Below are 12,625 nucleotides of genomic sequence, written 5' to 3'. Positions count from 1 at the left end.
TGGAGGCTTAGGTTAGTGGACGTAGCACAACTGGACTATTTTCCCGCCAAAATTCAAAATTTCCGCCATTTTTTCTTGAGGTAAGGTTAGTGGATGTAGCACAATTGGACTATTCTCCCGCCAAATCCGCCATCTTTGATGACGTCATGCGCTGTTGCCAAGTCTACATGCCGCCATCTTGGATGACGTCATCGCCGCCATCTTTAATAAATTTGGCAACAATGGAGAGTGGGTTTGCACGCCACTTGTCCCCCTACTATGATGATTGAGGAGATGTTGAAGTTGGAAGAAACGGTCATCCCTTGCCGGTGTTGCTCGCCTGGGGCCTAATCCCGGTTTCATTGCACAGCCTCTAGTTTCGGTGTCCCTCCTTACTTTTAACATTTCTGCTGCGTTATGCGCGCTGCGATCATCCTCCAGCAAAGCAATAGCTTCTGCAACATCTTCAAGGTTTAACGACATGTTTAGTCCTGAAGTCTAATTTCAATAATTACAGAATGGCCCTACAAGCAGGTGTGATTGAAATAGGAACAACAATAAGTGCTACAAGAGCGGGAAAATATTATTGCCTCACGTCCAGTGATGTGTTTTTCAGGTTTTGCGGGAATAAACGAATAAGGCTAGTGCCATAAACAATTGACGCTTCATTCACCGCATTTACATGGGACTCCCAATACCGGATATCGTAAACCGATTTCCCAATTCCGCTTGTGGGTGGTCATGTAAACACGATTCTGGAAATCTGTTTCTGGTTGCCTGTTTTCTAATTCCGCAATCGATTTTCGTTCCCATGTAAACGCAACCGGTTTTGGAAAGTGCTTCGTCTGTCGGTTTTGGTCTTGGTTTTAATAATTTTCGGCTAATAAGGACGATGTACAGCGAAGGGTACGTAGAAATGTTAGACTGAAGGTGTTTAAACCTCGCCTAATTGAAGAGAAGTAAACTGTATCAGCTGTTTTCCAGGCGCCATAATTAACTGGGCTAGCTAATCCGGTTCATACATTAAAATGTAAAACGACAGCGAAAAACGGTTTCCGACATTCGGTTTGCGTCTTTCGGGAGACATATCACAAGTAAACGTAGTGATTGTTCGCTACCAAAGCAACGTAAATAATGTACCGATGACATACCCCCTCTCAATTCTTCGTCACTAGCGCGACAGTTCGTGAATGATTTTAGGAGTTCTTTATTTAAATCTATAATACATTTAATACAAATATACAGTAAGGTGTGCGCTGAGTGAGAAAATTTTCTTGGTATTTGTTCGTAAGTAGTCTGAGTACCTCTCTGGTAGCCAACTTTTCAGTCTCCCTGCGAACAACTCTGTCAAGGAAATTATCGAACTTCAGACATCTCGAGAGAAACCAGAATCGGTTTTCACTCATGCATAAGTAATATGATTCACGTCCGTTGCCCTTTGAGGTATCCCGCAACTTCCATTAATTCTTTCTAGAGCATCTCAGAGTTCGACACGGATATGACAAACTAATGAAAGCTCTGATCTTTATAAGATGTGCTTCTTTAGCATCCCTTTCCCTAGAAAAATTAACATGAACTTCATTGATGTAAATGTTAGTACATGTTGCAATAACGCGTGTTATATTTTCATCCAAGAATAACTTCAAAATATCTATTGCTGACTTTGTTACTCGAGCTCCATTTATGGGTCCAGGCAAATAGGTAGTAATATTACAAGATTTTGTTCTAACGTTCGTAGGATACTTACTGTTCCTCCCTTCAGTAACTCCATCTTTTCCTTCAAAAAAATGTACGTCCACTTGAATTACTTCTCCATTGAGTCAAACGGTTCATTTTCTGACACTTCTTATTCTGTTGGTCAATCATGACCGCATTCAAGTACACAGTCCTCCTCCTCTGAATCAGCAGTATCACTGACAGGGCCTTATCAGTCCAGCCATACATCAGGATCTATGGTAAATTCTGTCATAGCTTTCACATTTCTTCCACAAATAAATAGAAAAGAAAATATTTACTTTTCTTAAGCAAGTATTCTGGATAAGAATCAGATAAAACATATAGAGTCCGCCAGAAAAATGTATACACACTTTAAGAAACGAAAAGTATTACTTATGTATTTATTTTACATTTAATAATTGATCACACATGTTGTACAGCCTTCAGTTTAGCACATGATTACTTGAAATGTTCAAAATGGTTCACCGTAGGCAACTACTCACATAACAGAACGACGAGAGATCGCCGCAACTGCGTCAGTCAGTGTTACAGTGGAGATCGCTGCACATGTCGCTGTAATCTCATGGCGAAGCTCTTCCAGGGTTCATGGCTTACGTCGATAGACGTTATCTTTCACAGTTCCCCACAAGTAAAAGTCCGTAGGTGTTAGATCTGGCGACCGTGGAGGAAACTCAATTGGCCCTCTTTGTCCAATCCAATGTCCCAGAATATTGTCATCCAGGAAAACTCGTATGGCTAGGTGGTAGTGTGGTGGCGCCCCGTCCTGTTGGTGGAAGACCTCTTCAGCAGCTCCATAAAGTGCACGTGTATCTGGCAAAATTGATGTGCATTACATTTCCATGTACACTTCTCCAGTGACAGTAGCATCAAAGAAAAAGGGTCCTACTAAGCGGTTAGATGACAGTTCACACCATACATGAACCCCTGGTAGACTGACTGCTTTATCCACATAAGCATGCGGATTTTTCGGTGCCCAGTACACACTGTTATGCCGATTCGCGGTTCCGTGAACCTCGTCACTCCACACTACCTTCGTTACAAATTGTTGGGGGTTCTGTTTCAAATTCTCGCCTCCACTGACGCAGCACTTTAACGGCATTATGAAACTTGAAAAACCACGTTACAACACATTTTCGTTACTCGAGTGTCAAGCGTGCTCCAGCCATCTTGTTTTCTCAATACCGAGATGAAAGTACTAACATATGCTGAGCCACAGACCATACTATAGCACACTCGTAACTCAAATCGAACGACAGTATCGATATCTCGATAGAGCCTGATAAAGACTGTATACAATTTTCTGGCGGACCCTGTATAATTAATGTCGAAACGCCTAAATTATGCACATGAGAATTGGATTGAATCTAGGAAAGCAATAAAGTGACTTACACTAGTTTCCGATTGTAGCAGTAGAACTGTGCGGATGACCAGTGTTCTCCAAGCTATAATAGTGTTTAATACATCTACATCTACATCTACATCTACATTTATACTCCGCAAGCCACCCAATGGTGTGTGGCGGAGGGCACTTTACGTGCCATTGTCATTACCTCCCTTTCCTGTTCCAGTCGCGTATGGTTCGCGGGAAGAACGATTGTCTGAAAGCCTCCGTGCGCGCTCTAATCTCTCTAATTTCACATTCGTGATCTCCTCGGGAGGTATAAGTAGGGGGAAGCAATATATTCGATACCTCATCCAGAAACGCACCCTCTCGAAACCTGGCGAGCAAGCTACACCGCGATGCAGAGCGCCTCTCTTGCAGAGTCTGCCACTTGAGTTTGTTAAACATCTCCGTAACGCTATCACGGTTACCAAATAACCCTGTGACGAAACGCGCCGCTCTTCTTTGGATCTTCTCTATCTCCTCCGTCAACCCGATCTGGTACGGATCCCACACTGATGAGCAATACTCAAGTATAGGTCGAACGAGTGTTTTGTAAGGCACCTCCTTTGTTGATGGACTACATTTTCTAAGGACTCTCCCAATGAATGTCAACCTGGTACCCGCCTTACCAACAACTAATTTTATATGATCGTTCCACTTCAAATCGTTCCGCACGCATACTCCCAGATATTTTACAGAAGTAACTGCTACTAGTGTTTGTTCCGCTATCATATAATCATACAATAAAGGATCCTTCTTTCTATGTATTCGCAATACATTACATTTTTCTATGTTAAGGGTCAGTTGCCACTCCCTGCACCAAGTGCCTATCCGCTGCAGATCTTCCTGCATTTCGCTACAATTTTCTAATGCTGCAACTTCTCTGTATACTACAGCATCATCCGCGAAAAGCCGCATGGGACTTCCGACACTATCTACTAGGTCATTTATATATATTGTGAAAAGCAATGGTCCCATAACACTCCCCTGTGGCACGCCAAAGGTTACTTTAACGTCTGTAGACGTCTCTCCATTGATAACAACATGCTGTGTTCTGTTTGCTAAAAACTCTTCAATCCAGCCACACAGCTGGTCTGATATTCCGTGGGCTCTTACTTTGTTTATCAGGCGACAGTGCGGAACTGTATCGAACGCCTTCCGGAAGTCAAGAAAAATAGCATCTACCTGGGAGCCTGTATCTAATATATTCTGGGTCTCATGAACAAATAAAGCGAGTTGGGTCTCACACGATCGCTGTTTCCGGAATCCATGTTGATTCCTACATAGTAGATTCTGGGTTTCCAAAAACGACATGATACTCGAGCAAAAAACATGTTCTAAAATTCTACAACAGATCGACGTCAGAGATATAGGTCTATAGTTTTGCGCATCTGCTCGACGACCCTTCTTGAAGACTGGGACTACCTGTGCTGTTTTCCAATCATTTGGAACCTTCCGTTCCTCTAGAGACTTGCGGTACACGGACAATGGAACTTACGAAACTGAAAGCCAATAATGGCTGAAGGCAACGGATGGAGAGTTAAGCAGAAAGGTACTGAAAATGGAGCCCAGTTAGCCAAAATAGATCGGGAAAATCATGTGGATGACGAGTGACATCCGCGCGTGCAATGAAGGGTAATAAAGTGCTTTAGCTCGTGCAGGATACGATGGCCGATGCACAATGACCAGTAGTCGTCCAAGGCGCTGGGGGAGTTCATTCGTTTGTTCTGAAGGGGAGGCCGGTAAGTGTTTTCCACCTTTCGGCCGGTCAGCGACGACAGAACCGAGGCGCGCATCCTGCAATCTTTCTCAAACGATTTTATAGAAACTATTCGGTAAAAAATTTCGATTTTGCTGTACTTACACGAGGGTTGGAACTTTAATAGTGGTAACTATTTATTTACAGCTCGTACAAAATAGATACGTTTTTCAAAGGTTTACTGACCTTCAAAGTAGTCACCAGCACTGTGTATAGCCCGTTGCCAGCGATGTGGAAGTCGTAGGATACTCTTAGCAGTGCCAGTTGTGTTGACAGTTCGAGCGGCGCCGTCTATTGCCCTACGAATGTGTAGCAGTACTGAAGTGAATGCTGTGAAGTGTTCCCTTCAGTTTAGAAATCGAGCTGAACTTACGAGGGCTTAAGTCAGGGGAGTGCAGTAGGTGGTATAGCACTCAGCTGCCCCATCAGTCAAACAAATCAGTAACAGCTTGCACTGTACGTGCTTGAGCATTGTCCTGCAAAATGAAGGTCAGGTCCTGCAGAAAGTGTCATCACATCTGTGTCTTAGTAGGTCGTAGGTTGTGTTCCACAAGTGAAATTGATGCCATTTTCTGCAGGACCTGACTATCATTTTGGAGGACAATGCTCAAGCACGTAAAGTGCAAGCTGTTACTGATTTGTTCGACTGATGGGGCAGCTGAGTGTTATACCACCTACTTCACTCCCCTGACTTAAGCCCTCGTGAGTTCAACTCGATTTCTAAACTGAAGGAGACACTTCACGGTATTCGCTTTAGAACTGCTAAAAATTCGTCGGGCAATAGACCGCACCGCTCGAACTGTATACACAACTGGCACTGCTAAGAGTATCCTACGACTTCAACGTCTCTGGCAACGGGCTAAACACAGTGCTGATGACTACTTTGAACGTCAGTAAAACTTTGTACGAGCTGTAAATAAATAGTTGCCACTATTCAAGTTCCAATCCTCGTAGCTTTATATGTCAGATTCATGATGATGCGCCCACCATTTCGTTTATGGTCATAGTCATTATGACCATTGCCAGCATTGGTGGTGAAAATACCACCAAATTCGTCCAAGAAACACAGACAAAAATAAAAGATGATATTAATAAGTAAATATCACATAAATAAATAAATTTTGGCTTTGCACTGACCCTTCAATAACCTAATATATAAAAATACAGTAAGGAATACAAATGCTTGCATACATGTGATTTTACATAATAGTTTACGCAGGTATCATTTCTGAGAGTACTTAAACAGTTCAATCAATGGCACCAGCAATGACGAATAGGTGCAGGTAAGATTCTCATAACATTTCATAAACAACTACTGTTGTGGTCTTCAGTCCTGAGCCTGGTTTGATGCAGCTCTCCATGCTACTCTATCCTGTGCAAGCTTCTTCATCTCCCAGTACTTACTGCAACCTACATCCTTCTGAATCTGTTTAGTGTACTCATCTCTTGGTCTCCCTCTACGATTTTTACCCTCCACGCTGCCCTCCAATGCTAAATTTGTGGTCCCGTGATGCCTCAGAACATGTCCTACCAACCGGTCTCTTCTTCTTGTCAAGTTGTGCCACAAACTCCTCTTCTCCCCAATTCTATTCAACACCTCCTTAGTTATGTGATCTACCCATCTAATCTACAGCATTCTTCTGCAGAACCACATTTCGAAAGCTTCTATTCTCTCCTTGTCTAAACTATTTATCGTCCATGTTTCACTTCCATACATGGTTACACTCCATACAAATACTTTCAGTAACGACTTCCTGACACTTAAATCTATACTCAATGTTAACACGTTTCTCTTCTTCAGAAACGCTTCCTTTCCATTGCCAGTCTATATTTTATATCCTTTCTGCTCCGACCATCGTCAGTTATTTTGCTCCCCAAATAGCAAAACTCTTAAACTACTTTAAGTGTCTCATTTCCTAATCTAATTCCCTCAGCATCACCCGACTTAATTCGACTACATTCCATTATCCTCGTTTTGCTTTTGTTGATGTTCATCTTATATCCTCCTTTCAAGACACTGTCCATTCCATTCAACTGCTCTTCCAAGTCCTTTGCTGTCTCTGACAGAATTACGATGTCATCGGCGAACCTCAGAGTTTTTATTTCTTCTCCATGGATTTTAATACCTACTCTGAATTTTTCTTTTGTTGCCTTCACTGTTTGCTCAATATACAGATTGAATAACATCGGGGAGAGGCTACAACCCTGTCTCACTCCCTTCCCAACCACTGCTTCCCTTTCGTGCCCCTCGACTCTTATAACTGCCATCTGGTTTCTGTACAAATTGTAAATAGCCTTTCGCTCCCTGTATTTTACCCCTGCCACCTTTAGAATTTGAAAGAGAATATTCCAGTCAACATTGTAAAGAGCTTTCTCTAAGTCTACAAATGCTAGAAACGTAGGTTTGCCTTTCCTTAATCTTTCTTTTAAGACAAGTCATAGGGTCAGTATTGTTACACGTGTTCCAACATTTCTGCGGAATCCAAACTGATCTACCCTGAGGTCGGCTTCTACCAGTTTTTCCATCCGTCTGTAAAGAATTCGCGTTAGTATTTTGCAACTGTGACTTATTAAACTGATAGTCCGGTAATTTTCACATCTGTCAACACCTGCTTTCTTTGGGATTGGAATTATTATATTCTCCTTGAAGTCTGAGGGTATTTCGCCTGTCTCATACATCTTGTTCACCAGATGGTAGAGTTTTTTTGTCAGGCCTGGCTCTCCCAAGGCTATCAGTAGTTCTAATCGAATGTTGTCTACTCCTGGTTCCTTGTTTCGACTCAGGTCTTTCAGTGCTCTGTCAAACTCTTCACGCAGTATTATATCTCCCATTTCATATTCATCTACATCCTCTTCTATTTCCGTAACTTTGTCCTCAAGTACATCGCCCTTGTATAGACCCTCTATATACTCCTTCCACCTTTCAGCTTTCCCTTCTTTGCTTAGAACTGGGTTTCCACCTGAGCTCTTGAATATCATTCAAGTGGTTCTCCTTTCTCCAAAGGTCTCTCTAATTTTCCTGTAGGCAGTATCTATCTTACCCCTAGTGAGATAAGCCTCTATATCCTTACATTTGTCCTCTAACCATCCCTGCTTAGCCATTTTGCACTTCCTGTCAATCTCATTTTTGAGGCGTTTATATTCCTTTTTGCCTGTTTCATTTACTGCATTTTTATATTTTCTCCTTTCATCAATTAAATTCAATATTTCTTCTGTTACTCAAGGGTTTCTACTAGGCCTCGTCATTTTACCTATTTGATCCTCTGCTGCCTTCACTATTTCATTCACTATTTCATTCACTATTCACTATTTCACTATTTCATTCACTATTTCATTCCATTCTTCTTCTACTGTATTTCTTTCCCCCATTCCTGTCAATTGTTCCCTTATGCTCTCCCTGAAACTCTGTATAACCTCTGGTTTAGTCAGTTTATCCAGGTCCCATCTCCTTAAATTCCCACCTTTTTGCAGTTTCTTCAGTTTTAATCTACAGTTCATAACCAATAGATTGTGGTCAGAGTCCACATCTGCCCCTGGAAATGTCTTACAATTTAAAACCTGGTTCCTAAATCTCTGTCTTACCATTATATAATCTATCTGACACCTTTTAGTATCTGCAGGGTTCTTTCATGTATACAACCTTCTTTCATGATTCTTAAACCGTTAGCTATGATTAAGTTATGCTCTGCGCAAAATTCTACCAGACGACTTCCTCTTTCTTTTCTTAGCCCCAATCCATATTCACCTACTATGTTTCCGTCTCTCCCTTTTCCTACTCTTGAATTCCAGTCACCCATGACTATCAAATTTTCGTCTCCCTTCACTACCTGAATAATTTCTTTTATTTCGTCATACATTTCTTCAACTTCTTCGTCATCTGCAGAGCTAGTTGGCGTGGGTTTCGTGTCTATCTTCTCCACAATAATGCGTTCACTATGCTGTTTGTAGTAGCTTACCCGTACTCCTATTTTTTTTATTCATTATTAAACCTACTCCTGCATTACCCCTATTTGACTGTTTAAAATTACGCTGCATAATAAGACTATGTTTGACTCTGTCTTGCGTGTTTTCGGACTAATATGCCGATAGAAATACATGATAAAAATCATTTAAATTATTACAATCTCTAATAAGTGCGCGCATACGCGTCGCCGGTTCGTTTCTCATCAATATCCTGGAAACTGTCACTTTTGGGTAAAATAGTCATATCCGGTTATTCTTTACTGACTCCTTTTTGTAGATAGATGGATAGTTACAGAGTCGTTTTGATAGATACAAAGAATAGTAAAGGAGTAGGCAGCAGTGCAGAAAACTAAAAGGGAAATAGCACCACTACAGCTCGGGGCCCTGTGCACGCTACAGCACATATTCACTTAGTGTAGCGAATTCCCTGAGGACGTAAATAGCCACACATAAATTCCAGTTTGTGACTTAGTGGCCAATTTGGTAGAAGTGCGTACATAAATTGATCTAACCATGAACATGGATGTATGTCATTCTTAGAATTGCGAAAGATCTTAAATTTCCGAACAGTTAAAAAGTGTTTAAAGTCAAAGTTTTCGCCTCGTGGCGACAAAGACCTACCGCGTCTGTCCCAGTCCGAATGTCCATTATTGTCAAGTTAGCGCGCCTGGCGCTCTCTTGTTGCATCTAGTAAATGAGATAAATTATTTTCTTCAAAACCCGCTGCTATCAGTGATTCTAAATTTCTTCTACTGTCTTTTCCTACGATTTCGCTTTCAGTTTGTTTAACTTGCTTTCGTAACGCCTCAAATTCCCTTTTAACGCGTTCATTAAATTTTCCTTGATTTTCAACATGTGTATTTATGTTCTGGTACTCTTCTGTTTCTGCAAATGGCACTGGAGCTGTATCATCTGAATCTCTGTCCCCAATCAAACTAAGATTTGTCAATTTGTCTGAAATCTCCTCAACTCTTTCCGATAAGTCACCTATTTGTTCTTTCTGTTTATTTACATCTTCCGTAAGTGTCGAGACTCGGGTTTCAGTATTGACACATTTAGTAGTTAACTGTTCATATTGTTAGGTTACTTATTCTGTCATTTGGTACGGATTCCTCGATTGTTTCAAATATTTCTTCCTTATCGTGTGCACGTTGTAAATTTAACTCTGAAAATTTTTGTACTATCAAGCGATCTCTTTCTTCCTGTTCTCTATCCTGTTCCTTTTGTCTAATTTCTATTGAAATTAATTTATTATTGTGAGCATCCAAATCGGTTGTACTACTTCTCTAATTTCTTTCTTTGATTCATCTTTCATGTTTTTAAAACATGCCCCTATTCGTGAGTCTAACCCTGTTTCCGTTGTCCCCATATCAGTTTTAATTGTCCCTATTTGTGAGTCTAACCATGTTGCCAATGTTCCCATATCAGTTTCTAACCGTGTTGCCAATGTTCCCATCTCTGTTTTTAATTCAGATTCTAACTGTGATCCCAAATTTAATATTGCACTCATCAACTGATCTATATTAACTGGTTCGAAATTCTTTTCGCCCCTAACATTTCCCATAAAACTAACTTCCTTCGTCATAGCTGTAAAGCTATCTGTGTTCGATACTATTCCAGAGTCATCTGTCGTTAATCTCGTATTCTGAAAATTTTTTGATTGTGAAAAATTTTGAACTGGTTCCGGACTATTTTCTCGGCTTATTAAATTGTTTTCTACTTCATTATTGATCATACTGTTCTCCTGTGTTGGCGAGTTCGCCATGTTAACAATTTCGTCATTCTGACTATCCATAATTTTTGCCTTTTTCATCGATCGCGTTATCATTTACAAAACATACAAAACTCGTCACTATACGAAAATTACACACAATGTAACACTTTATCACCAACAATACCATTCACACGAAATGCTTCCCGACAAACACGATTAACGAACAATTAAAACCTTCACAATTGCACAAAATTGTCAAACCCGTATACGACTCATCAAAAATTAAATTCTACAAAAATATAATCAGAAGAATGACAAGACAACTACAAATGTTCAGTTACAAAATCTATACGTGCAATATAGACTACAATTACTAAACTACAACAATACTACTGTCTGCTATTTTTACAATCAAAAGAATTGCAAGGGACGATCCGAAGCAGCGGTCGCCACGTGCATGGGGGCTTAATTAAAAAGAATAAGATGCAATAATTTTAGTAGCTGTGTGTCCGGTTACGAAGTCTCGTAACCGGTTGGCCCTGAGTAGTATTAGCACGAACTCTGACTGCATAAAATAAAAATAAAGAATGACAAGAAATTTCCATTAACACAATTGATTAATTAAGTCCCCTGCAACTATAGAAGCTACGAAACAACAAAGCACAAGTGTAATTGTTCTGTGTGTGGTACTGTGACTCAACGTACATGTATCTGGCTCGGTTCTTCCTCAATACAAGATATTTTAAACACCATTTTCAATGAACTAACTGAAAAACCACAAATACTGTAATTGCACATATAAACCAGAATTACAAGTCTAGTACATGAACACGAGCCAGATGCTTTGTTGACTGAACCTGTGACCAAGAGGCATTGTCATTAAAGAAATTTGTAATACTTTTTTTTACCTCTATATATATTGACGAAAAATACACTGTGCTCATTGCAACATCTTCCATCTATACATTACACCAACCGGACAGCATCTACTCTCTCGCCCAACAGAACAACTGCACTCGACATCCTCTGAACTACTACTGCCCTCAACATCCTCTGAACTACTACTGCACCAGTCGAGGCGGCGGAATAATAATCTTTGGCGCAATCTCTGGCTCTGTGACTCAGTGTAGCCACCTTTCAGCGGGTGTGTTGGGGAATGGGCATGAGGTCACCTTGGAGGATGGAGAGGAACTGATGCCACTACCGTAGCTCGGCAGCATAACTACTGTGGATGTTGAGGTCAGTGGCGATCACATAGGAGGAGAAGGTACGGTCGATGTGGGAAAGGAAGTCGAAAGGAATAGGGGCTGAGGGGTGGACGTAGATGGTAGCGCATATAATGGTAAGGCCGGGGAAGAAGAGACTGATGATCAGATGTTCTGTGGGGTCAGGAACAAGGTGTTGGAGCCGAACAGGGATCTGGCAGTGGTGGCCAATGGCTACCCCCACACACGCTATCGGGAGGGGATTATCGGAGCGGTGAAGGAGGTAGGGTGATGTGTGGACGGGATGTTGTTGAGCAAGATGTGGTGCTGTCACGCCAGGATGGGAGCTTAGATGAGGGTGTCGAGATGGCTGAAGGTGAAGTGGGCTTGGTTATGGGAGTAGGTGGCATAGGTATTTAGGTGGAAAACGGAGCGGACTGTGAGGGATATCTGCTGGAGGGTGTGGGGGCGTTGGAAACGTTGGACGTTTTGGACGACAATGGTAACGAACCTGATGATGTCCTTGGCAGTGGGGGGAGGGGGGGGTCGACGAAAGGAGTTGCCAAGAGGGGTGGGGGCACCCAGAGGGCAGACGGGGAGTTCAGGAGTGGAGAGAGGTTTGGGCTTTGCACTTCTGGGAGTAGGTGGAGTTAGAAAGGTTGCAGGTGTTACAGGAAGGAGGGGACTGGGACACTGCCAGAGGAAGTGCGGCTGTTTACAATGCAGTCAGACTGGGGCCTCGTGGCACTCAGATGTTAGGTGAGCGTTGTAGCGCAAACACCTGTGGCAGCACATGGACTGGGGAGGGGAACGGGAGGGATCAACTTTGTAGCGGCGATTATGCAGGAGGGAACCCTCCTTTAGGAGAAGGTCTATAGAGGGAG

Source organism: Schistocerca nitens, chromosome 2, assembly GCF_023898315.1.
Source record: "Schistocerca nitens isolate TAMUIC-IGC-003100 chromosome 2, iqSchNite1.1, whole genome shotgun sequence".
Classification (NCBI taxonomy): domain Eukaryota; kingdom Metazoa; phylum Arthropoda; class Insecta; order Orthoptera; family Acrididae; genus Schistocerca; species Schistocerca nitens.
The sequence above is the reverse complement of the archived record's forward strand: the minus strand, read 5'-3'. Positions refer to the sequence as shown.